The sequence below is a fragment of the Watersipora subatra genome, chromosome 1 (genome assembly GCF_963576615.1).
Source record: "Watersipora subatra chromosome 1, tzWatSuba1.1, whole genome shotgun sequence".
Lineage (NCBI taxonomy): Eukaryota > Metazoa > Bryozoa > Gymnolaemata > Cheilostomatida > Watersiporidae > Watersipora > Watersipora subatra.
Genome location: NC_088708.1, coordinates 20994498 through 21020058, shown reverse-complemented (window position 1 = coordinate 21020058; position 25561 = coordinate 20994498). Strand labels below are relative to the sequence as shown.

The window sequence follows — 25561 nt, the reverse complement described above, 5'->3', positions numbered from 1 at the left end:
AAAGTACACACAACTCTCCAAGAGGAGCAGATGGCCATCCAGCACGAAAATCAAGAAAAGCTTTTGCTATACGCATCAGGAAACTTGATCTGACTCCCGAATAAGAGAAGACAACAAAATAACAATAAACTGCCAATCAAGTTTGTAGAAATATTTTAAGTCATAAAGGCCTGGCCAAACTACACTTGCCTGATTGAATGATCAGGCCAGTTTTTAGTGTAGAGTGACAGCTAGTTGAGTTCTGTTCATGCCTGTCCAGAAGAACTCGGTTCTATTCTCAATCTGATAAAATTACTCAGTTGCTATAGATGGAGGACTTAACACTATGTGACAAGGCAAAGAATTATCTGGTGCAACTGGTAAAAATATTTTATACTGTATTAGAGAAGTATGTCATATTAGTGATAAAAATGGAGAAACGATAAGAGGACAATGCTATATGGTTGCCTGATAGAGATATGGTGAAAGACCTAAAATAATATAGAAACAAATGCTTTGGAATCTTAAAATAAAGTGACATCAACATGAAAGGAATGAAGGTAAAATTATCATAAAATATGAAAAGAAAACAAAGCTGATATAATAATCAAAATTAAATGAAGGGAATACAATCGAAGCCATCAGCAGGGAAGCAGTGGCGGTTCTTTGTTACACATTATACAAATCTCAAATATGTCTAACATACTAATTTGAACACAAAAATCCGAAGATAAATGGATAGAAAGACAAAAAGTGATGTCTATAGATACAGCATTACATTCCTGAGCAAGTGTTGCATGAATGTACTTAGCAAAAAGTAAAGAAGGAGGAGGACTAAAATGGGTAGAAATGACAATACATACTGAAGAGCATGGATTGTTGGATTACAACAAAGACGAAAACAAGGAATATAGCAGACATTTGAAAGCACTAACAAAGAACACTAGAAAAAAAAGAATACAGATAGTTAATTGAGGAAGAAGAGAAAAAAGGGTAGTTGGAAAAGGCTCTGCATTGACAATGCCCGAAGCTAATCAAAAATTATGCAAAAGGGAACTGTTATGAGTGGATAAAAATGAAATTGCAAAAAAGATACTGAGAGACTGATAACTGCAGCATAAAACCGAGTGTTACCTATGAGATAGTAAAAAATCTATATAAAAAGGCAAAAAGGAATGCGAAAATGCAGGATGTGTAAAAAACAAGATGAAACTATATTTCAAGCTTTGAGTGTATGTGGAAAACTTACTTAGTGTGAATATAAGAAGAGGGCTGATAAGTTTGCACAGCTTGTACATTGGAACCTATGTTGTATGTATGAGCTACCATATGCAAAGAGCTGGTATGATCTTGTAGCAGAATAATTTGTAGGGAAAAACAAGGCAAAAGTATTGTAAGAGCAATTTCGCCATACAATCAGACTCTATAATACAAGCAAAGAGACCTGATATATTATTGCTAGATAAAGAACTAGATCATGTGAGGTGAATGTGATACCTGTTGTAATTGGATCATTGGGGGTTATGGCAAATCTAAGAGAGAAATTAGGAGAGCTAAACATGGAAAGGAAGGAGACAGACAGAGCTCGGTTTCTGCTCTGTTGGGATCTGCAAGAATTTTATGGAAAGTACAGAATATTTACAAAGAAGGGTTTTAAGGATTACCAGTACAATACCAGACAAAGAGCTAGGGAAAATCAACAAGTAAAATTAATAATAACAATTATTATTGTACTTTTAATGATGATATTGTACAGCATATCATACCAAGAAAAGAGATGAAATCAACTACCTATTATTCATGGATGACCTGAAGGTTTATGGCAGATCTAAAACTTTTATAAATGCACTAATAAGTACTGTTAGAATATATAATAATAATATTGAGATGGAATTTAGACTAGACCAGTATGCCATTATCACCATAAAAAAAGGGAAACCAACTGCAAGGTAGAAAGTAAAAATGCAAAGCAGAACAGACATTCACCACCTCAAAAAAGAGGAACAATGAAAATATCTTGATGAACTGGAAGCAGACAACATTAAATGTAATGCAATAAAATTATACGATGAATACATAGACAGAGTAACAAAATTATTGAAGTCAAAGTTAAATTCGGAAATATGTTCCAAACTATCAGTACCTAAGTTTTAATTTTGGTATATATTTGGAGTAGGCATTATACATTAGATTAAGGAAAAGTTGAAGAAAATTCACGAAAGGACAAGAAAATTGTTTGTCTTTTAATGTGGAATGCACTCTAGATCAGATGTAGACAAGATCTATGCAGATAGAACAAAATGAGGGAAATCATCATCAGTGTAAAGAAAATTGTAAAGTATGAAAGCCACAACTTTAAGAAATACACAGCAACTAGTGTGTTGAGAATAGTACATCATTCAGATGCACTAAGAGCTACTGATGAGAAAGACATGCCAGCTGAAAATTGCATGGCTAGATAAATAGACATAAAAAACGATAAACGCTAATATAGCAGGCAAACAATCAAGTAGCAATAGAGACATGGAAGTGGATAACAAAAAGAAGCCTAAAGAAAGAAACTGAGAGTCTGATAATAATTAGAAATTGCCAGTAGTGAATATCTGCTAATATTAGCTTGGTCTCTGGCACTGTACTGAATCCTCCAAAATCCATTGGTGCTTGCTGTTTTGCAGTGGTGCTCTTGGCTTGACTAAAGGTTAGGAGACTCAACCCCAACAAAAATGAGAAACCGAAAATGCATAGGATAGGTCATTGAGCAGCGTCTCAAGGAAAAGCCCGAAGCAAATGAATCACTCATACCTATGATGGACCAAAATCAAAACAGAAATGCTAATGGCACAAATGGTAGATTTGGCTCAACTATGTGTGGTTTGCCTGGCAGATTCTCTGCGGCAAGTGCTAAACAGATTAAGCAGTAACTAATTATAGTAATCATGATACTGGCTAAGTTGCATGATCAGCAAATCAGCAAAGGAAGTTCACAAGGCAGGATAATTTAGAGGTAATAGAATGTTACTAAACTAGTGAGCCCCAAAGAAATGGGTACATGAGGGGAATAGCTTAACAGTGGCAAGATTTAGGTGAGATGATTATAATAGATCAGATATTTGCAGATAAAACAATGTCCATCAAGAAATTAAGGCTAAATGATGTTGAACAGTCGGAGATTGAGGTATAGGTAAAACAAGGAGAGTTAGACGGATGTAAGACTAGAGCAAAAAATAAAGAGTAGAGTGTAATGGCAGCTATGTTTCAATCAGAAAAGGTCTTAAATGAAGAATGTAGTTAACCAAACACCTTTGAAGAATTGATCAGAGAGCAGAAAAAATTGGATATCTCTCTTTAATAGAAAGCTATTAGGGAAGAGCTTGCAGAAAAAATAGAGATGATAGCAGCGCTGTGACGGATTCCCAGGAGGAATTTGGTGGCAGAAATAGATAAAATCAATAACATCATTGAGCATGTACCTATAATAACTATTACAGAATTAAGGAACACAATTTATTTAAGTGTGCTGTTAGTGACACAGAGATTTGAGAAAGCGTGAAAATGGCCAAAAGCTGAAATGAAACTCAGATTATACAAATTATCAGAGAGTAACAGAGCAAAAGCGTGATTTAAGCAAATTTCATCAAGCGAAACTGAGAAACTTTAATGATTACAGAAATGAAGTAGAATATGAACACAACATAGAGAAAAACAGATACAATCTACGTAGTTATTGAATAAACAAAAGACTGGCTACAACCAACCAAAACTAAGATCAGAAGAAATAATGACTGAGTCAAACAAATGCAGCACAAAAAGTTGTTTAAAACCAATGAGAAAATACTTTATGAATGTGTACACTGCTGTATCAGAAAAACAGAAACAAACTGACTTGCGTAACAGCATCATTGGTCAAGGATTTTTAGAAATGAAATTGGGGGCAAAAGTTCATAAGACAGCCCTTTAGCGGAGAAATGTTTACAAAAGATTCAAAGATAAATGTAAAGCATGATGATATAAGGATATGCATAAAAATACTGCATAGTACTCTCAAGAATATGCCCAAATGAAAATTGTCAGGGCCTGATAAAAGTGAAAGGATTCTAGATATATAGTTTCTTTAGACTGCATATGAGATTTGCAAACTTTCTGGACAAAGAGAGGCTCCTAGCTGAATGAACACTAGGAGAGCTGCTTGAATACAGAAGGTATGCAAGAAGTGAAGACACAATAACGGGGAACTATTGTTTTCCTATTATTTGGAAATTGATACCTGATAATATTTATTAATATCTTAAATGCAATGAAGTGATTTGAATGGAAAAGAACAGAAAAAATGTCAGCATGATTACAGAGAAGCTAAAAAGCAGTTGATGCCAAACCAGACAATTTTGAAACATTGTAAGGCAAAGAAACTTGTCTGGCTATGGCTTAAATTGGTTACCAATAGGCTTATGATTTTGGGTAACATACATAAATATTAGATATACTCTAGAAGGTAGAACGGTCAGAAAAAATATGAGTATTTAAGGAGCAAAGTATGACCAGTAGACAACTAACATTGAATCTAAGCGAAAAAGTGTAGAGTCAATGCGTACCAAAGGAGGCATATTTCAAAAAGATTCATTTTCATTTTTATGGTTTGTAATTTGTCCTATACCCAAGTATGTTTTACTACTAAATCCAAGATAAGGATATGTAGTGAATAGAGACGTTAATGACACCATAGAGCCTTTACTTTACATAGATGATCTGAAGTTGCAGGGAAAGTGCAAAGAAGATTTGGGAAACCCAGTACAGATGGTCCGAATATTCACACATGATGTAAGATTGACCTTTGGATTACCGAAGAGTGCCACATGAATAATGAAAAAAGGCCAAAAGGAAAATGATGTGACAATAAAACTACCTGACAATGAAATGATGACAAACTAAGGATATGTTGATAATAAATATATTGAAGTGCTGGAAGATTGTAAAACCCAAATGACTTTAATGAACAAGAAAGTGAAGAAAAACGAAAGATTTACATTAATATTGAGATAAAAAATAAAAGGAAAAAATACAATATGATCAATCAACATGTGGGCAGGAGCTGTTTTCAGATATCTATTGGAATTACTAACCAGACACAAAAAGATATGAGAAACATAGATTAGAAAACAAGGAAACGGATGAAAATGAATGGAATGCTTCAACCAAAGTTCAATATGTCACGGTTTTACTCACCTAGGGATGAAGATAGAAGAAAACGTACATAAAAGGAAAAAACCAATACAGACAAAATAATATGGGCTGTCATATTGAGGTAAAAACACTGATCACAGCTACAATGGGTTACAAAAGTCAACAAAAAAAAAGATATTAATAAAAAATACAGAGCTGAGAGAAAGGAATAAACTAAAAACTGGACAAAAAAACATCACGTTGACAATATCTGCAATTAGTGGCAGACACCAACATCAAACAAACATGTCCGGATAAAAAATGATCAAATGAAGAAAGAGACAGAAGGATGTTGACGGCAGCACTCAGGACCTGGTACCACCAGCTAAATGGAACTATTATCAAAGCAGATTGACACCACATTTTGAAGAATATGTGGAGAGAGGGAATAAACTACATGTCATATTTTAAATGGATGCAGTAAAATAGCAGCAATGGAGAACAAGAAAAAGCAAAATTGAATGGCAAAAAAGTGCATTAGAATTAATATTGACAGATTGTATTCAAACATCTATTAAGTAGTTTATTACCAGACAGAAACAGTCTTAAAGAATGAGAATGCAGAAATATTATAGAATATGAACATTCAAACCCACCATCGAATACAAGCTAGACAACCAGATATAGTATCAAAGAACAAGGAGGTAGACCTAGACTAGCTGATTGATGAGGCTGTATCAGGAGTTTTGAAAGTAAAAGACAACAAAACAAGAAAAGGTAGAAATGTATCCAAAGTTGGGAGCTCTGAGTATTCTGGGTTCCAAAGACACCAATACCAGCTCAACATCACACTGTGGTAACTACCAATTGTAACAAAATTGTTCAAAGATAACTCCTGCTTTCATTCAAACATCCGTACATTTACAAGGAAAAAAACATTTTTCATTTTATGTAATGCTGCATGTTGTTGTGGAAATCAGCGCTTACTAGCCACTTGCAAGTGGGTTCTGCGTACAAGTTGTCTTATACCAAATGAGTAATAGTTCTCATGCACCACTTTTGTTGCAAACTGGTCACCAGACAGTATTCACCAGACACCACTTTTGTTGGTGTCTGGTGAATACTGGCTATTCATTTACACAAGCTCTAGAAGCATAAAAAGATGGAACAATTAGATACGATTCACCTCAATCAAGTGTATTGCTAAAATGAGTTACAAATAATAAATATTTATACAGTTGCACTTGTAAATGTAGGAATGTTAAGATATATATGTATACACAAAGCTGCACAAAAGTAGGTTAATGTGACCATGCTGTTCTTAATGAAGATTAAAAACGTCATTCTCAGTCTTTAGTTTTGGCATTTGTGGTCTGTATCACTTGCTCTTTGCTCTTTTTTTCCCCTTAACACTGAAGCATATAGCACTTTCTTATATAGCAAGGACTGAGTGTTAATATAAGAGGGCTTCCTATGCAAGCTGGCTTTTGAATTACAGAGCTAATATGAAAATAGCTGCACACTTATGGTAATTAAAGCAGCTCAGCTTAGCAAATCCATGACAATGTCATGGCCCCTGTAGCATAATGAGCCTGGCGGTGTTACATACTAAATTACATAGCTTCGGTGATTAGTAAAATATGTTCGAATAATGCCACTCTCAAGTGTAACATTGCTTTTCATAATCAGTAAAATGATTTTTGCAAGGTTTGTCGCTCCTAGGATTCAGCGCACAACACGGATGCTAATGAAATTTTCTAGAAAAGGGAATATATTACTTTTATTTCTTTTCAGTTTTCTACTTTAGATGGATTAAGAGTTATGCTAAACTTTACGGGAGTGAGATTTAATCCAGTGAGAGACAGTCGACTTTGGGTTGAGCTTTTTGATTATGCTGATTCACCTCCTTACACTCTACGACTTCGTGGATTGATTGAACTTGTTATACCAAGTAAGGGACATTCTCGTGTTATGAATTGCTCATAACTCAGTGGGTATTGTTATGCAGTATATGATTAGGCATTACTCCTAAATAAACCATAGATATTTTTTAGTGCTATAACATAGTGTTTAGTGTATAACATTTATAATATACTATTATGTTATACTATACCATTTCGAATTTCAAGGCGCTCTTCAAATTACTGCCTTTTTACAATAAAGTGTTGAAATTTTAAGAAGTTAATACAACTCATATCTCAGAGTAGTAACTGTGAGCATTTCAGTTACTCAAAAAGTAGGCCTTCATAACAAAGATACTGTAGTCTTCTAAAAACTGCTGATAGATTGGTAAATGTTTTCTTGTGGGTAGAGTAGGTGAATTAAGTCAGTTAAAGACTTTATAAAACATCTGTAAGTAACCAAACTTGAGGACAACTTTTTCGTTTAACGACTAGTGTCAAATCACAGTTAGTTTAAATAGACGGGAAACGCAAAGTGGTCTGATCATTATCCAATGTCAGACTTTTTTAAAAATAGAGATTCAATTTTTATTCATTTGTTCAGCTATAGCGGTAAAGTTTAAGCAATGAAAAACTGCGTTTGTAATAGGTTTAAACTCGCGATATTTAAATCGCAAGTCTATTAATAAGGCTAAGCCTTTATTATTACACTCATCACCTTTACCATGCCATATAAATTATTTTGGAATAGTACAAGCCAAATATGCTATTTTATTTCGGGTTGCCCTCGGGTTAACATTACTTTGTTATACATTTTCTATTGTATTGCAAAGGAAACTGTTCTCTTTTACTTTTCACAAGACAGTAAAATTACAACACTGGGGTTCAGAGCCAATAAAATACATATTTACTAAATAAACATGTAGGTTTACATGCATAACAGGCTACAAACCACATTCAAAGTATGCAGAGTAGGTGCGCATACCGCTTTGCCAAACCTTTAAAGTTTTCTTCCTTTTATACTTTTACTTTCATTTTAGGCTCAGCTCTTTTTCCTTAGTTCTACGCCCCGTTTGTTCTCAGTCTCTTGGTTTCTTTTTGGTAGCCCGGGTGTTGTAACAGTGGCCTAAGCTTTTTTGAAACCATAGGCTCTGTCACATGACTGTTGTTACCAGGAGGCCTATTGCTATAGCCCTGGTCACAACTCGGCTCTTTCTTCTTGTCCTCTAGTTCTTGCTAGTCATTTAGCCTCTAGCCTTGTAGTCTTTAGCCACCTTCTGCCAGAGACACCCAGCTTAGCCCTTATGTTTGTCACTGATATTCTTGGTGCCACTATGCTTTACTATATAATAGACCTCGAAGATTGCAATCAGTAATCTTACTGTGGCTTTCATACATGTGCCAAGCCAGTACCAAGTCAGTAGCTGCTAGCTGATCATTCTACCCATTCCAGAATAACAAGAGTATGAGTCTGGCAAACGGCTGTTTCCCTGATGGCTGGTGGGCACACCATGCACTATCTTGACTAGCCAAGGCATAGGTCCAGGCCTCTAATGTCTCATTAAATTGTACCCTGAAGAACTGACAAATTTATACAGCTGGCAGAGTTCTCCGCTTCCTAGCTCCAGCTGTTTCCAAGTCAGCTAATCGGTACATATGACCGCATGGTACATGGTACTCACTGGTGCTTGGCTGCGATTGTATTTGCACTAGCTCTTTTTTGATCAAGTTTTGAGTCTTCACTAGTGCACTGACGCTGAGTGCAACAGTGGCCTTGGCAGTCTTGGCCCAGTTCCCAAGCAGTCACAGCAGTAAATGAGCCTGTTCAACCAACCTTTTTACACACAGTACATGCAACCCTTGACACATTGAGTAGGCTTTCCTTGAGTTTTCCCAAAAGGTGCCGGCATTCCAGAGCAAGTTCTCTGCAAGTCAGTCCTTACTCTCGCAGTATGATGAGCTCACACTACTCGTAGTCTTTTGAGGCCCGTCGCCTGAGCCTATTGGCATTACCATGACACATACTGGCTCAAGGCTCTAGTGTAAACTGGATTTTGGCAAGAACCTACAACGACCCGGCTACTAAGTGGCCGCACTCCTTTTGACAAGACAGCCACTGCAGGCAGGCGTAACCCATCCGCTCCAAAACCCCCTTGTTGAACTGCTGTCAAACTTGACGTTCAGCCTCCGCATTTTTCTTGGGACCCAGTCGGTGCAGCGGTTGGCAAATGTGATGTGTTCTCTCCTCGAGGGAGCCTGCTTTGTCCGCCCTATTTCCTCATCTACTATATATCCTCGGGTTTGGCCAATATTTTTATCTTCGGCGCTGAACTTATTTTGATAGCGCATCAGCAGTCATGAAGCTGTTCAGCCTACCCTGGTTTTGCGCAGCTGCGTTGGGCTGTCACATAGAGATCTACTAGGTAGGCTGCACCCTTCTTTTTGATAGATCCTCACCCAAATGTTTGCTTCTCGAGTCCAATTAGGAGGGTTCAACAACTATGTGGCGAAGCTCTATTTTCCTGTTCAAACCGACTGTTTGACCGACTCAGAGTTCGATGAGCAGGTTCATCAAATTAAAGCACCAAGCCAAGACACTTTCCTTTGGCTTCAGTTGGTTCAAGCTTGTGGCAAGCAGCAACCCATTCAGACACCCTTCAATAACTCCTAAAGGGTATTAGTTTTTGGTCGTCACCCTGCAGAAAACAACAGTCTCAGTTCTGACTTGCACCACCAGGCTGCGTACCGCGTGAACTTTATTAAGCTGCAACCAGCTGTATCTGTCTGTACAGGTCAACCGATGATTGCTCACAAATACAATTGACTGCTAGAACTCCATAGCAAACTGGGGGGGCTACATGAAAAAGCATTCCTAAGACAGCGTATTTGATAATATTGGACACTACAAACACTTCTTTGGCTGTTACATCCTGGAGCTGCATGAGTAGCTGTACGCTTCCGTAAAATGACAGCCTAGTCCAATCTATCACAAGCCCGTCGCTGTCATTTTCCTTACAGAAGTTCTTTGAGACCTGGAAGAGCTTTTTGAATACGAGCTTGCTTGAGGCGTAGAGTGGTGCCTGCTTAATGCTTGTACCCAGGTGAGCCCAATGCCACTGCAGCTAAGCTAACTAAACCTATCTTCTTTAGGCACTCCTGAGGCTGTCAGAGATGCCCAACTACTAGGTGTACTATGAGCTGATCATACTGCCTTTAAGGCAGGCTTCTGATGGTGTAGCAAACTGTCAGTCTTTTTACCACCCCATGGACACAGCCCAAAGACCTACACTTTTTGAGAAAGTTTCTGGATTTGCGCAGAAAAAAATATAGGTAATGGAAAAGACGTATGTCCTATCAACCAGTTCCTTTTTTACTGATTTTTGTGTGTGCTCTTGACTGGGGAACCCACTGCAGCTTGTTTGAAGCATTTCAACGTGGCGAGCTCATCATTGTGGAATCAGAACTTCAGATCATCCAAAACCTGATAAAGATTTTGCAGAGCTACTGCAAGAGTTTCTTCCACTGTCAGCCTGGCAAGGGTAAACTTTTTTTCAGCTTTTCATATTGGTACTAGCTCTTCTGTGCTAGAGCCGCTTATACCCTCATCAGCCGTGAACTTGTTGACTGGCCTTTATTACTGGCCTCCGATCCAGGGCCAACTGGCTTCTTTTTGCCAGGAAAATATGGGTTTGAGATTGTAATGCAACCGGTAGTCGGCACCACTGAAGCGACCCGTTTATTTCTCTGATTTAACCGATTCTAAAAACAGTTTCACCACATGTATCCAGAAGCCCAACAGCACCAGCACTGTAGAGGCTTCAGCTTCTTCCTCTCTTGGGCCGGTTCCTTTCTGGCTTCCTGTTCGTCTTGAGCTTCCTCCACGGCTCAGACGCTGGTTGACTTCTTGTCCTTTGGCTCAATCTCTGTCCGCATAAACTTTGTTTCCACATCCACAGCCACCATTCGAGTGGCTACAAGCATGGCAAGGAGATTTCACTGCAAGCATGACTGGTTGACTAAAATACAAAACTACGGCTCTCTCCTGGCAAAACTAATTACCTCACTCAAAAACGATTTTTTGCTACGAAGCTGGCTGATTATTCTTCAATATTTTAGTTGCAGATATATTATGTTTTAAAATTACTTCAACAGCTATTGTGTCATTCAATTTCATTGATAAGGAATTATTAATCTTTGATGATTTGATATGAGTATATAGTTCTATCAGCAGCTCACATAAACAAACAGCAAGAATTTTGCTGACAAAAATACTTAACAACTGATGAGGTTTTTTCACGCACAGCTGAGGTTATCGGATTTGACAGGATCCGCTGCTTAAAACTGTTTATGGATTATACAAAAGAAATTATCGATTTGATTAAAGTAAATTTTGTCATATGAGCTATTGGGAACTAATAATTTTACTACAAAAGTGTTCAAAACTTTACAAAAGTTGCTGAAACCAATATCTTTTGATAACTCTACTATGTTTGGTATTTTTACACAAAACTAAGCCCATAAATTTATAATTATCACAAACAAAGTATAGCCAAGAATAGTTACATTTGTACATGCTGCTAGATTTAGCTGTGTATGTCCCAATTAGATTTTAGTCAAAGTTGTCCACAAGATTGTTAACTGATTCAACAGGTTTTTTCCTGTCAGAATGCATATCGCCATTCAGGCAACATTTCGATCAATTTGCTGACAATATCGGTCTTCTTGCTAAAGAAATGCTTCGTGGTACTATAGGTGCTGCCAGCTTTGATAGGTCAGGTCTTTATTTTAGGTGATATAATGAAGATAAATCTTTGTTTGTATGTTGCAGCTTATAAAATACCACTCTACGGTTACGGCGAAACTGAGCAACTTTGATGTCTGATTGGTCTATCACCTAGTTTTAGCTTGGGCTGGCTCGGTTGCCCCTTGTACTGACAAAAATTAGGCTATGTGAGAAAAAGAGATCGCTTGTGCTCTAGCCTCTCTGGCACAACTTTCAAAATTTTTGAAGTCGAACACATTTTCTCTTTTTCTCATCTGTTTTTCAACAGCTGAGTGATAGCTGTCAGCGCTCATAAAGGTTTGGCCAGTTTCCAAATACTTTAAAGTAATTTGCTTAGCTGAAATTTCTGTACTATTTACTACTATTACAAAAGTGTATATAAAGTGTAGCGTTTGTTCTAACCAGAACGGTTATCCATAAAGTAGACAATGGGTTGGATGTCACAGTCTTCGTTGAGTACAGGGTGAAATGCTGATGTAATATCTTCACATCTTTGTCCTGATATTGCTTCATTCCGTACGGTGTATGCTGCGATGATACTTTTTGTATATTCTCCAACTTGTCCAAAAGTTTAAATGGCAAACAACCATACATATTTTGAAACAATTTGACTTGTAACCCAGAAATCTTAGGAGCATAATAACCTTTGCCAAGTCAACACTGCGTATAGTAGTATTAAGAGTTATGATCCCATCTTCTTTGTTATATACACTGTACAATCATCGCTTCATTTACAAGCTCAATGTGGAGTTTTCTTTCTATACAGACTTTACATGTTGACATACACCTGAGATCTCATAAACTTTCAGCTTAATTTTAACGGACAACTCACACTCTTCTTGACCAAAAACTGCAAAACTAATTTTCATGTTTCTGGCTTGTCTCATATACGTTGTTAGGTCAATTTTTTGATTGCTATTTACTTTCTTAAAGTTAGCATGAATATCTTTAACGCATAATTAATGTGGCAGGTACATGTATAATCTGTTTGGAGCAGCTCCAAGATGATAATGTTATATGCAAAAACTGTATGACTTTATGTGTAAATCGATCATCTCATGCAGTGGATTTACGTCAAGCCTAATTTTGTCTCGTTTATCATGTGTAGCTGTCAGGCTATTGAGGGCTGTTTTAGCAGCTCTTCCATCAGTCCAAGTTTGTTTGTAATCAAGTGTTCTTAAAAAAGTTTCTTGCAAACAGTTTGCTTGACACTTCTGTCATTCCTCTTTCTGTAGAAGTAACAGACATAAAAAATGCAAGATTAAAAACGGTAAACTGAGCCAAACTTGAACTAATATATTTAGCAAAATAGCTAAATCATGAATTACAAATATATTGACTATGCTTAATGATGATACATTTTGTTGTGCTAAAATACAAGACAATGTTTATTTCAAGATGATATAATAATATTATATCAGTGTGCTGACAAAAATAAGACAAAAACAAGCAAATACAAATGAGTTGTACATCTACAAATAGCATAGTTATTTTTGCAAGCGGAATAATAGCTGATGCTATGACCAGCTGTGCATATCTTACTCTAAAATCATGACCAGAGCTTGAGGCAAACATACTTTGCTTGTAGGACCTCTGAAGCCTGTGCGATTCTTTGTTGAAAAATTTGCCCCGTGCCAGCCAGGTAGACAAACTCCAGTTATTTTAAAATGGACTCTGTCAACACTGATCACTTATCATGGAGTTGAACTGTGAGTACAGAAGAGCAACGAAGTTGGAGGGTTGTCATTTATTACTAATAGAATTATTCACTGGCAATCGAATAATGAATGGACTTTTCTAGACATCAATGGACAACATAGAGATATAGGAAACTACATCGCTCACTTGCGGGCTGTTTTCTATGAAGGTTATTTACCTATTTACAGCGAGCCACAAAGTGTTGCTTTCACGATTGGTAAGTTGCGTATGATTTAACAGAAGACAATGTGAGACTATTATGCAATAAATTAAATCAGCTATGTAATGTATAACGATTACATGGTCAGGTATAAAATACCTGTGGTTGTTGTGAGTATTTTGTGTTTTATGATTTTTTGCTCATTAGCGGTCCTCATTTAGGGATTACCACCGTGGCTGACTGCATGGCCAGATGAAACTTGTTATAGCTAAATTATTTCAAGTTCTGTAAATTAGAATCTCCAAAACTCTTTCGTTTGCTGAAAATCGTATGGCCCTTGTATTTTCTAACCAGAAGTAGTCAAAACAACCTAATTGTTGCTAAGCACTGTAAGCATACATCCAAGTGACAAAATTTAGAAACAGACTTAAACTTTCCGTATCAAAAAGTTTATCATGCAACTTACCGTATCCATCAAAAAGTTTTTCTACCACATTTATCTACTATCCACGCTGTTTATCCCACATGCATTAGGGGAAATAAATAGATGGTACAAAATTAAGTGAAAAGAGCGTATAATGTATAAAAGATTAGAAAAAAAGAACTAGATAGTGAGTACTTGTTTAAAGAAAGGAGTAGATAGTGAGTACAGGGTTAAAAGAAAAAGTTGGTATTGAGTATACTGTTAAGTGATTTGTTTAACCAGTTACTGTTGGTAAAATATTTATTCACTTGTTTTGTTGCCAAAATAGTTTTTTTTCATAATCAGCATCTCTGTTGATTTTTCCTTTAATAAATATTTTTGGATTTATTAAAAATGAAGTTGTTTGTAGATGGTTTAAAGAGAAGTATATACATGTATAGTGAGTAAAAGGTTAAACACTTAGTTACTTGTTTTGTTCTTAAAATGTCTCTTGCATAGTCAGAAATGCTGTTGAACTTTTCGAGGTACATATAATTTTTGATTTGTTATGAATGAGATGGTCTGCCTGTTATACTATGTATATGAACAAAAACACTGATTTAATTATTAACTGTTTTGACTGTTTTTTTCATTTATCTAACTGAACCTGGTCTGGCACTGAATAGTTATTTCCTAAGATTTTAACCACACTCTACATGCAGTTTTATGCTTAAATTATAGCATGCTGGCTCCTGAGCACATTATTTTCGTTCAAATTGCAAATCAAAAATCTACTTTGTGCGTTAAGTTGGATGTCAAGGCTCCTAACAATTATTCAAAAGTCTTTTTTAGTAAACCAAACTTGAATAGAATCTAAATTGTGACTTTACTAATTTTATTTTGAAAGGTCTGAATCAGCTTAAGGAACGTGACCTCTGAACTGTAAAAGCAATAGTGTAGTTACCATCATTTTACATTTTGAACACAGTCATATATATGAAACTCGTAGACCAACTTGTAGATAAGTACCGATATGTCTGCCCTATGTTACCTCATTTATTTCTTTGTGTCACAGGGGAAGTTGTACCAGCTGTCAGTTTTAGATCATACATGCATTCCTCATGTTTCAATAAATCTGGCATTTATTTGTAGACATCTGCCGTTTAAATTCCTTCTGTCCATTTATGTTTTTGCATAATATACCATGATCAAAATGTGAAAATAAAATTGCATTCAGGCTTTTTAAAATAATAATAACTCTAAAAATTAAATATTTATAAACAAATTTAGATTTCAGGCCACTATAGGTGCACCACGAAGGTTAAAGTATAAACATTCCTAAAAATTTTTTTAAGTTTCCTTGACCTTTCACACAGACTTGCTTATTTATATATAGTTACAAGTAGAATGCCCAGCGTTGCATGGGTATTGAAAATCAGCCTATAATAGTGACAGATAATGTAGTTGTTTGCCACATGTTATTTTTCAGGACATTGTTGATGGCTAATCTGATCAAACAAGTGATTGAAAGTTACTGATAAAAACCGTGAGAGCGAGTTTTGCTAAATTTGTGCCATAACGTAACGCTATGATTATTTAAACCAAGATAATCACGCATATTGCCCAAAAAATCCATCAATTTGTGTAACTGAATTGATAAGATACATGCTTGTAAATGTCAGGAGTTGAGATCAAATTCATTAGAATGTGAGCTTTTAATTCCAAGACTTGGATAGCTATAACTAAACCAATCGAAACGCACAAACACACACAAAACTTGAGATTTATTTATACGCACTGGCATTTATATGCATTTATTTATATTTAGATGCGCTGGCCAAATGGTCTTATAAACAGCTTGTAAACCGTTGCAGGTAATTTAATTGCTGGTCATTTGTCATTAGCCTGGCACGTTGCCAATGACTCATTTGAATAATTAATTGACTAATTATTCGTATTGCTAAACCTAAGAATCTGAGCAATGAGAGCAAATTTTAGTCATGTTGCACTGCGTAAAAAGACTCATGACAGCTCTTATCGCTTCACACTTCAATGCAACTTACAATAACTCAACTGGTTTAGATATTTTTCCACTGAACGTGAAGCTTTGAAATCAAATTTTCTGCAATTTAATTTCTTCATTCCAACATTTTAACAGCTAATCTTAGCTTAATTTGTTCTGTCCAGAATTAACTGGACAAACCAAAGTACGTGCTCACAAACTTTTAAATTTACATATATATAAATAAATAAATATATATATATATATATATATAAACTATATTAAGAACTGAAAACTTTTAAAACATTTTACAACTTAAAGTTTCATGGTTGCTACCTTATATATATATATATATATATATATATATATATATATATATATATATATATATATACGTATATATAAGGTCAATGAAAATGACCGCGCTAAGATTCTCTGGGACTTGTACACCGGGACTGACAAGCATGTCCTAGCAAACCAACCAGATATAGTGATGGTGTACAAGGAGAGCAAGAGGGCTACTATAGTAGATATAGCAGTACCCAATGACTACAATATAAACAGCAAAGAAAAAGAAAAGGTAGAGAAATATCTCCCTCTTTGAAAAGACAATTAAAAATGCTGGGATGTTGGAACAACGGTAATAACAGTAGTCATTGGGGCACTGGGCGCAATAACACCGGCGCATAAAATGGGGCTTGTCCAAATACCGACAACAATCAACTCAGGTGAGTTGCAGAAAAGTGCGCTGTTGGGAACAGCTAAGATCTTGAGGCAAGTGCTCAAACTCCCAGGTCTCTGGTAGGAGACCCGAGTTAGAGCAGAATTTACCACCCATACGGGGTATCCCAGGTGAGGAAACAATTTTTTTATACATATATATATCTATTTATTAATATATATATATATAGATAAAGATATATATTTATATATATAATAAATGCTGGAATGTAAGAACAACCGTAATCCCAGTAGTCATTGGGGCACTGGGCGCAATAACACCGGCGCATAAAATGTGGTTTGCCCAAATACCAACAACAATCAACTCAGGTGAGTTGCAGAAAAGTGCGCTATTGGGAACAGCTAAGATCTTGAGGCAAGTGCTCAAACTTCCAGGTCTCTGGTAGGAGACCCGAGTTAGAGCAGAATTTACCACCCATACGGGGTATCCGGGGTGAGGAAACAATTTTTTTTTTATAATATATATATAGATAAAAATATATATTTATATACATATCAATATATATAGATAAATATATATATTTATATATATATATGTATAAATTACCAGTGTAGATATACATACAGCAAAAACTGTGTTACAGCTTATTAGCATTCGAGAAAAATAAATTGCTTCATGATATTTTAGAGGCCAACCGACCACAGGAACTAATAGTGAATACTACTTCTTGGCAAAAACACCGTTACATAGATGTTGGTTGGAGTATGTTCCCACCAGCTCCTAGTGAGTTCCGAGTCAAAGCATGCTTTCTAGAAAGCAATGACTGTACTGCTAATAAAACAATACCTGTACACGACGAACAACTTTCATCTTTGGCCTTTAAAACAGCTTTTGAGGATTTGCACATGGGGGAGTATGAACTTTCAGTGACGGCATATTATGATGGTAATTTTACTGGTACCTCTACTACAGTCTTCACTATGGGTGAGTTACATGACTGGTAATGAACATCTAATAGTAGGAGTGTATAAAAATGTATGACCTGGATTCTTGATTTGTTTAACAAGGGCTTTGGGAGAAGTAAGGTATTTCAAGTTTTGCTTCGATATCAAAAACCAATTAAAAAGAGTGAAAATAAACCAGTTTTAGGGTCTAAATTATTGTTGTGCAGCTTAAAGCTAGAGGTGGCATGATTGTACACAACTCGACAATTTTTGTTTGAAGGATGTTTTATTAGCCATGGCAAATATCAATTATTCATGCCATCATTTTTTTTCATTTTATTTATTTTTAAAAATGAAAGTGTTATCAGGTGTTACTATTGCTTTATTTTGCTGATGATATCACTGGTAGAAATATTTGATGTGTTGTTGTTTTTAGTTTATAAGCATTTAGTTTAGAACTGAGAAACAAGACCATCCAAAAAGCTTATAGTTAATTTTTGTAAGAAGTATCAAACAAACAATGACTATAAATTTTAAAAACTGAAATCACTTGTGACAGCTGTAAATTCATTTATAGATTGTCGAAAGTCACTTTTGGCCATGAAGTTTTAAAATTGTTCTTATATATTTCATCATGACTATCACGCTAGTCATGCAACAAACACTATTTCAATTGAAATTATGGAAAGAAAAATATAGTAATCTATTTTGATTTTTTGTTGCTGCATTTACAGCACAACTTTAAAATAGAACATAGATCATTTTTCAAAGATGAGCTTTACATTTAATTGTTTAAAACTCATTTTATAAAGAGTATCGTGTAATTACTCACATTGTATCTTTTGAAAACAGCCGTCTTTATGAAACTCGTAGACCAACTTGTAAATAGGTATCAATATGTCTGCCATATGTAACCTTATTTATTTATATATTTGTAGACTGGTGAAGTGTTACTAGCTGTTAGCGCTCTAATCATACATGACATGCATTTCTTAATTAGCTTTAGCCTAATAACCTAAAGCCTAATATGGATAAATAAAAAAATGTATTGTGGTATTTTAGAGGCCAACCAACCCCAGGAACTAACAGTAAACACCACTTTCTGGCACAAACAACATTACATAGATGTTGGTTGGAGTATTTTTCCACCTGCCCTTAGTGAGTTCCGAGTCAAAGTATGCAATCTAGAAAGCAATGACTGTGCTGCTGACAAGATAATACCTGTAGAAAATAAAAAAACTCATCTTTCGTCTTCCAAACAACTATCAAGGATTTAGATGAGGGAGAGTATGAACTTTCTGTGACCTCATACTATGATGGCAATTTTACTGGTACCTTGACGACAATCATTAGTTTGGGTGAGTTACATGCATATTGGTGATGAGCATTTCATAGTATCAGTCTACGAAATTTGTGACGGAAATATGATCTTGGACTCTTACTTTCTTTATTCACAGCTTGAGGGTTTAATAAGACGTTTTAATTTGAAGAAAGAAATAATGAAGAATACCTTATTAACAAAGGCAATTGTCAGTTTTTTTATATCCTCATCTCAAGCATCTTGTTTGTTTTTAGTAACGCAAGTAATATCATATGTTACTACTGCCTCATTTTGCTGATGATATCATTGTTTGGAGTCTCTGATGTGTTGCTGTTTTTAATTCACTAGAAATAAGCCCAAAAGTGAGAACAAAAATTGTCCTAAAACTTATAGCTGGTCTTTGTAAAAACTACCAAAAGAACAGTATCTGAAAACTTAATAAAAAGTGAAGTTACTTATGACAACTGTCAGTAGCTATAGACTCATTTTAAAATAGTCAAAGGTGACTTTTGACCATGAAAACTTTAATTTGTTTTTATCTCTTTCATCATGACAAAATGCTTGCATATCGCTAGTTTTGCAACAAATACTACTGCAATTGAAAGTTTGAAAAAAAGTAATCCATTTTGATTTTTTGTGGTTACATTTACAGCCTAAATGTAAAACAAAACTAGATCATTTTATAAATATGAGCTGTTTATTTATCAGTTTATAACACATATTGTAAAGGATATAATATAGTTACTCACATTTTACATTTTGAACACAGTCATATTTATGAAACTCATAGACCAACTTGTAGATAGGTATCGATGTGTCTACCATATGTTACCTTATTTATTTATTTGTTGACTGGTGAAGTGTTAAAAGCTGTCAGTCACAGATCATCCATGCATTTCTCCTTTTGTTTCAATAAAGTTGGCAATTGTTTGTAGACAGTTGGCCTTTATTTGTAGCCAGTTGGCATTTATTTGTAGCCAGTTGGCATTTAACTACTGTTGGTCTTTATTTGCTTCCGCATAGCATAACATGATCAAATAGTGATAATATCACTGCAGTTGTGCTTTTGAAACAGAAGTAGCAACACATATTCTTTAAGTTAGACAGTTTATATGAAAACTTTGATTTCAGGCTACTATAAGTGTTATCACTGAGCTTATAGCATAAACATTTTTATATTTTCTTTCACAAAAGTTTCATTCACGTTTCATACCAGTTTGCTTATCCATTTATCTATTTATCTATTTATCTATTTATATATACATTTTATACATATATTTGATATATTAATATATACTAGTATATATTAATATATCTCCAATTTTTGTGTGTGTGTATTCCCTTGTTGTTGTGTGTGTCTAGCTATACCTATTAAAACCATGAAATAATGAATCCATTAAGCAGAAGATTTGATCTCAGATCTTCCCCTTCGCCAGTCCAACACCTTACTAATTTAGTCACATGAGTTTGATACATGTAGATTTGCTAGGCAGTTTATCTCGCTAAATGGGAGCAAATAAACTACCACTTTCCATCACGACGCAACGTGATGGTGTAACGGCATGAAAAGTAGTACCTCTTACTAGTAAGCTTACTCAAGTTATCTATTGGCATTGTGCCAGGGTAATAGCAAGTGGCAGGCCACTCTCAGTACCTCTGATTGTTTATAAGCTGATTATTATTATTATAAACACCCGGGCAACACTTGGTAGCGCAGCTAGTCTATGTATATAAATTGTAAATAAATTGCGCATTTCTGTACGTGTCTGTGTCTGTGTTTGTGTTTGGGTATGTCCAGCTATATATATTAATTTAATTACGTAGTAAGTTTGAATTTACAGTGAGTGAAACCGCAAGTTTCAACGCCACAAATTTGACCACGGCTATGACAGTGGTCTAGCTAGTGGTATTAGCTAGGCAGTCTTTAGCGATTTGTAGCTCTTATCACTCAGCATTTACTGTACGCACACACATACTGTGCAAAAGGGTACACAAAATGTGCACTTTAGATTATCGAATAATATTACCTTTTGAATTTATTATATTTTGAAAATGTTTGAAAACTTGTTTTTTACTGTCATCACTTATTTTTTAATTAGTAACTGTCAAATTTGCCTTTTCAGTTTCAAATGTAGGTTACTTTTCTGTTTCCGGTTTTTTGTGAGCCTTGATTGCCAAATCAGTAAAAGCAAATAACTTTCATGTGGACAATTGTATTATCTCAAGTAGAAGTTGCCTCTGCATTGTCCATTCGTTCAGACAAATAAAGTATCAGACAAAGACAGTCCGATATCTAACTTTTTCATTTGTACCAGTATCGAGAGGTACCAGTATCGTTGTATTCCATGTGTTGATGAATAGCGCTAGCTGGAACAATAACCTCTTTTATACGCGCACACTTCTATGCACAAATCTTTACTTTCAATTCAACATATTTAAGATGTTTTTCTTCTCAGTTTGTTTTAGTGTATCATTGGTAAACTAGAAATTCCCCTGTCATACAACCCACAACCAAAGTGATATTAAAAAAAAGAAAGGGTACTGATGGTTGAGAAATGCAATATTAGCAGTCAAATGGCACTGCAGTGCAATAGGGTAACTGCAATGGAAGCTGTAATGTACTGGGTGTTATTATGTACAACAAGCAGCAATAACGAAAGGAAAAGATTATATGCTTATATCTCTCTCCCGCAATAGGAGAAATGCAATATTAGAAGTAAAATGCACTGATATTATTAGAATAACCAATATTATTAATATAATAATACAGTAATAATAGAAAACCAATGCACAATTTTGTTTACAATTCAAATCGTCATAGCAAACAATACCAAGAAGTTGTGATATTTATATAGATTTGTGGAAAATCCATTTAAAAAAATAATTTAGAAAAAATAATAACAGTAATATATCACCCAACATCGGTCACTAGATACTTCGATTTTGTAAATTTGAATGCTTATTGTTATAATTAAACCTTATAAAATCGAATATTTATTGTTATAACTAAATCTTATAAAATCGAATACCCTATAAGATGAAAATATTCGATGGATATAAAAATTCGCGATTTCGCGAACAGTTATTTCTGCGAATCATTAAATTCCACGAAAAAATAGTTCTATTTTTAATCACAGGGGAGAACAACTACTGCCTCAAATTTAAAAACTAGTCGCTAAGCATAACTACTAAACGTAGCTGAGTTTCAAAACATTTTTAAAATAGTCGCCGGGGCTTTGAGTTAACCCGATTGCTAATACATCACAATTCTTTGCAAAATTATTCAAAGTGTCACAAGATATGCAGAATGACGTCATTGCAAAAATAGCTGCTAGGAAAATGTACTAAACGTAGCCGAGTTCCAAAACTTTTAAAATCATCGCCGAGGCTTCAAGTTAAGCCCATTGCCAATGCATCAAACTTTTTTACAAAATTATTCAAGTTTTTGACAAGTTACTAGGCAAGGTATCGTCATTGCAAAAATCTCTCCTACTGTCATTTTACATTGAAATCAACTCCATCAACCTCTAATACCGAAGTTGAGGATGATAATGATACTAACCTAGACCTTACGGTATGTATTTGATTTGCAGCGCAGATATGTTTTTCCATAATTAACTGCTATTTTAACTCATTTCACCAGTCTATGGCATTGTTTACTTGTAATCGAATTTATCCGAAGGTTTCTGTAATAAACGTAGGCCGTTTGAGGCGTAGACCAATTTACAGGTACGAAATTGTAGTACACAGTTTATCAGCTTATGTTTTTTTGTCCAATTACCGAAGGTCTCATTAAATTATTTAAAATGTTAGCCAAAATTCTTTACAACTTATGTGCAAGCTAGGGCCGAACTACAATGCCCCTTTATGACAAGGACATTTTTTTATTTTGTTCCAGTTTACAGAAAACTTCCAGAAACATTAACGCTCATACTTGCTTTCTGTTAAAGGACGCTATCAAAACCATTCTACATTAAACACAACCAACTTTCAAACTGTGTATAGTACACAGTAGCTTGCCATTTTACTTCTAATTTTGCATTTCAGATCTATAATAAAAAAATTTCTTTTTTGTTGTTGTTAAATTACATACATTACAGTAGGTTGGGCTTACAGCTTTAATTAATATTTATTTGAATGTTGTAAAATATAGGTTTGAGATAGTAAGAGATTAAGTGTGATTTTTTGTGTGATTAGGTGTTATTTATTGTTGTAAAACATAGGTTTTGAGATAGTAGTAGATTTCCAAATGAACATGAAATGTCTGTTGCCGATATTCGCCAACTTGTCAATGAGAATCAACAAAACTTGAGCAATAAAATTCTTAGGTTCGGTTTCCAAATCAGGGGTACTGCTCAATACTGGTATAGCCGACGCAATGAACTCCTGGCAATGAACCAACAACTTGGAAATGCTACTGCTTTCTTCACATTTTCAGTTGCTGACATGCAGTGGCCCGATCTTGCACGTTTTTTTGACACCGACAATAAAACCATTGCTCAAGCAACTGCGCGTTCACTTCTTACTGTTGACTCATACCTAGGTGTAAGATTTGACAGTTCTTCAAACATTTTCTTACTTTCCCATTGATGACCACTGGTACAGATTTGAATGGCGATGTCGAGGCAGCTTTCATGTACATGGCCTAGCTTGGTTACAAAATGCCCCAAACACACAAACTTGTACAAAACTTGAACTAACATCCTATTGGGATAAATATGTATGCACTTGGAATCCTGCCATTGAACATGACCAACATCTTGCTAACTTTTATTGGGATGTTCAAAACCACCCATGCTCAGTAAGGGATCAAAATGTAGATAATTTGGAAAACTACTTGAAAGACCTCGTCAACATTTGCAAAAACATACACGTTGCAATCCGGGGTACTGCTTGCGAACACAGCTAGATGGCACTCAAAAATGCCGATTTGGCTTTCCAAAAGAACTCTAAGCATTAACATCTGTTGATTTTGTTCTAGATAAACAAAATCATAGAACATCTATAGCTATAAAATCTGCCACTAATGACCCTCTCTTGAACAACTATATTCGTAGATGCATGGTTACATGGACTGCAACTCATGACATTTCATTGACTTTTGACATAAGCGATGCAGCCAAATACATTGCCAAATATACTTCAAAAGCTGAAACCACAAGTACTGACTACACACAGGTTTACCATCAAATTATCACACAACAGCTTCCTCCTGAAGCCAACATACAACGCATTGCAGCAGCTTTGCTCCTCAATACTATTGCTAGAGTTGTTTGCGCACAAGAAGCAGTTCATGTCGTTGCTAGCTTACCTCTGTATCACTTCTCATGCAGCGTTGTCACTCTTAAAGTTGATGGTCAAACAATACAGGACAATTTACCTGGTCAAGAAAGCTCTGATATGCAAAAATACATGACCTGTCCTCCTGCCTTCCACGCCATGTCTTTCCTTGCATTCACAAAATCATTCAGACTCATCCATCACCGTAATTCAAACTTCCTTACAGCTCATGCCGGTACCGGTGGTAATGCAATCATGAAAATCTTCCCTAAATACAGCTCAGATCCAGTTAGTGACACATTTGTCAAGTATTGCATGCAGTTTTTAGTCCTGCACAAACATTTCATCCAGTGAAACCAATTGCTCACAGGCTTTGAGAACCCAGTCGACGCTTACACACAGTTAATTTATGATAACCCCTTACTCGTTGACCAAGATCAACCACTTGAAAATGCGGTGGAACAAGAGGCGGCCCAACTTGCTCAAGATGCAGAAAACATCCTTGAAAATCCTCTCCATGAACGTGAGCCCTGGATGACCTACTCGACCAAGAAGACGACTTGCCTCTTGCTCAGCCTGCTTTACAAGTCAATCCACACTTGGACTGGGTTGCCGATAGCCAAGATCTTCTACACCTTGTTTCACATACTCCTACTTTTCTAAGTGATGCTCAAAACAATAACAACAACAACCCACCTCCCATTAAAATACCCCTTGTTGATATTGCCCAACTAAACAATGACCAAAGGCGTGTCTATGACCGCATAGACAACCATTCCCAACTTACCAATCCTCCCCCCCTCAGAGCATTTGTTCTTGGTTCCGCTGGAACAGGTAAAAGCTTCCTAATTCGAGCATTGCATCAACTACTCGGTCAACGTGGCAAACCTTTGGCTCCTACTGGTGTTGCGGCATTGAACATCTCTGGTTCGACCATTCATTCTTTCCTACACTTTGCTAAATTTACTGACATTTGGCAGCTAAATGGCCCTGCTATACAAATTCTTCAAACTAAATGTCTGCAAATTAAATACATCATCATTGATGAACTTTCAATGATTGGCTGTCGTCTGATAAATGCAATTGATAAACGTTTGCTAAAAGCCTTCCTTGAAAAATCTAACCAGCTTTTTGGTAGCTGCTCCATAATCATGTTTGGCAATCTTGGTCAACTTTCGCCTGTTTTAGATGCCAGAATGTTTCAGCCCAACATCAGGAGTGCTGTTTGTTTGCATGGCCACTCAGCTTACC

General features: G+C 35.6%; 1 protein-coding gene across 2 annotated transcripts in view; it reads left to right on the top strand.

The window, feature by feature from the left end:
- Positions 1 to 25561, top strand: part of LOC137410460 (uncharacterized) — a 60827-nt gene that overhangs the window by 22196 nt on the left and 13070 nt on the right. The window contains exons 2-3 of one of the 2 annotated variants that reach the window (XM_068095876.1): positions 6944 to 7087; positions 13409 to 13735. The gene's annotated coding sequence lies outside the window, so the exon portion shown is untranslated. Of the gene's footprint in view, positions 1 to 6943; positions 7088 to 13408; positions 13736 to 17586; positions 17750 to 18771; positions 19068 to 25561 lie in introns of those variants that run through there. The other variant, XM_068095877.1, reaches the window with a different exon arrangement.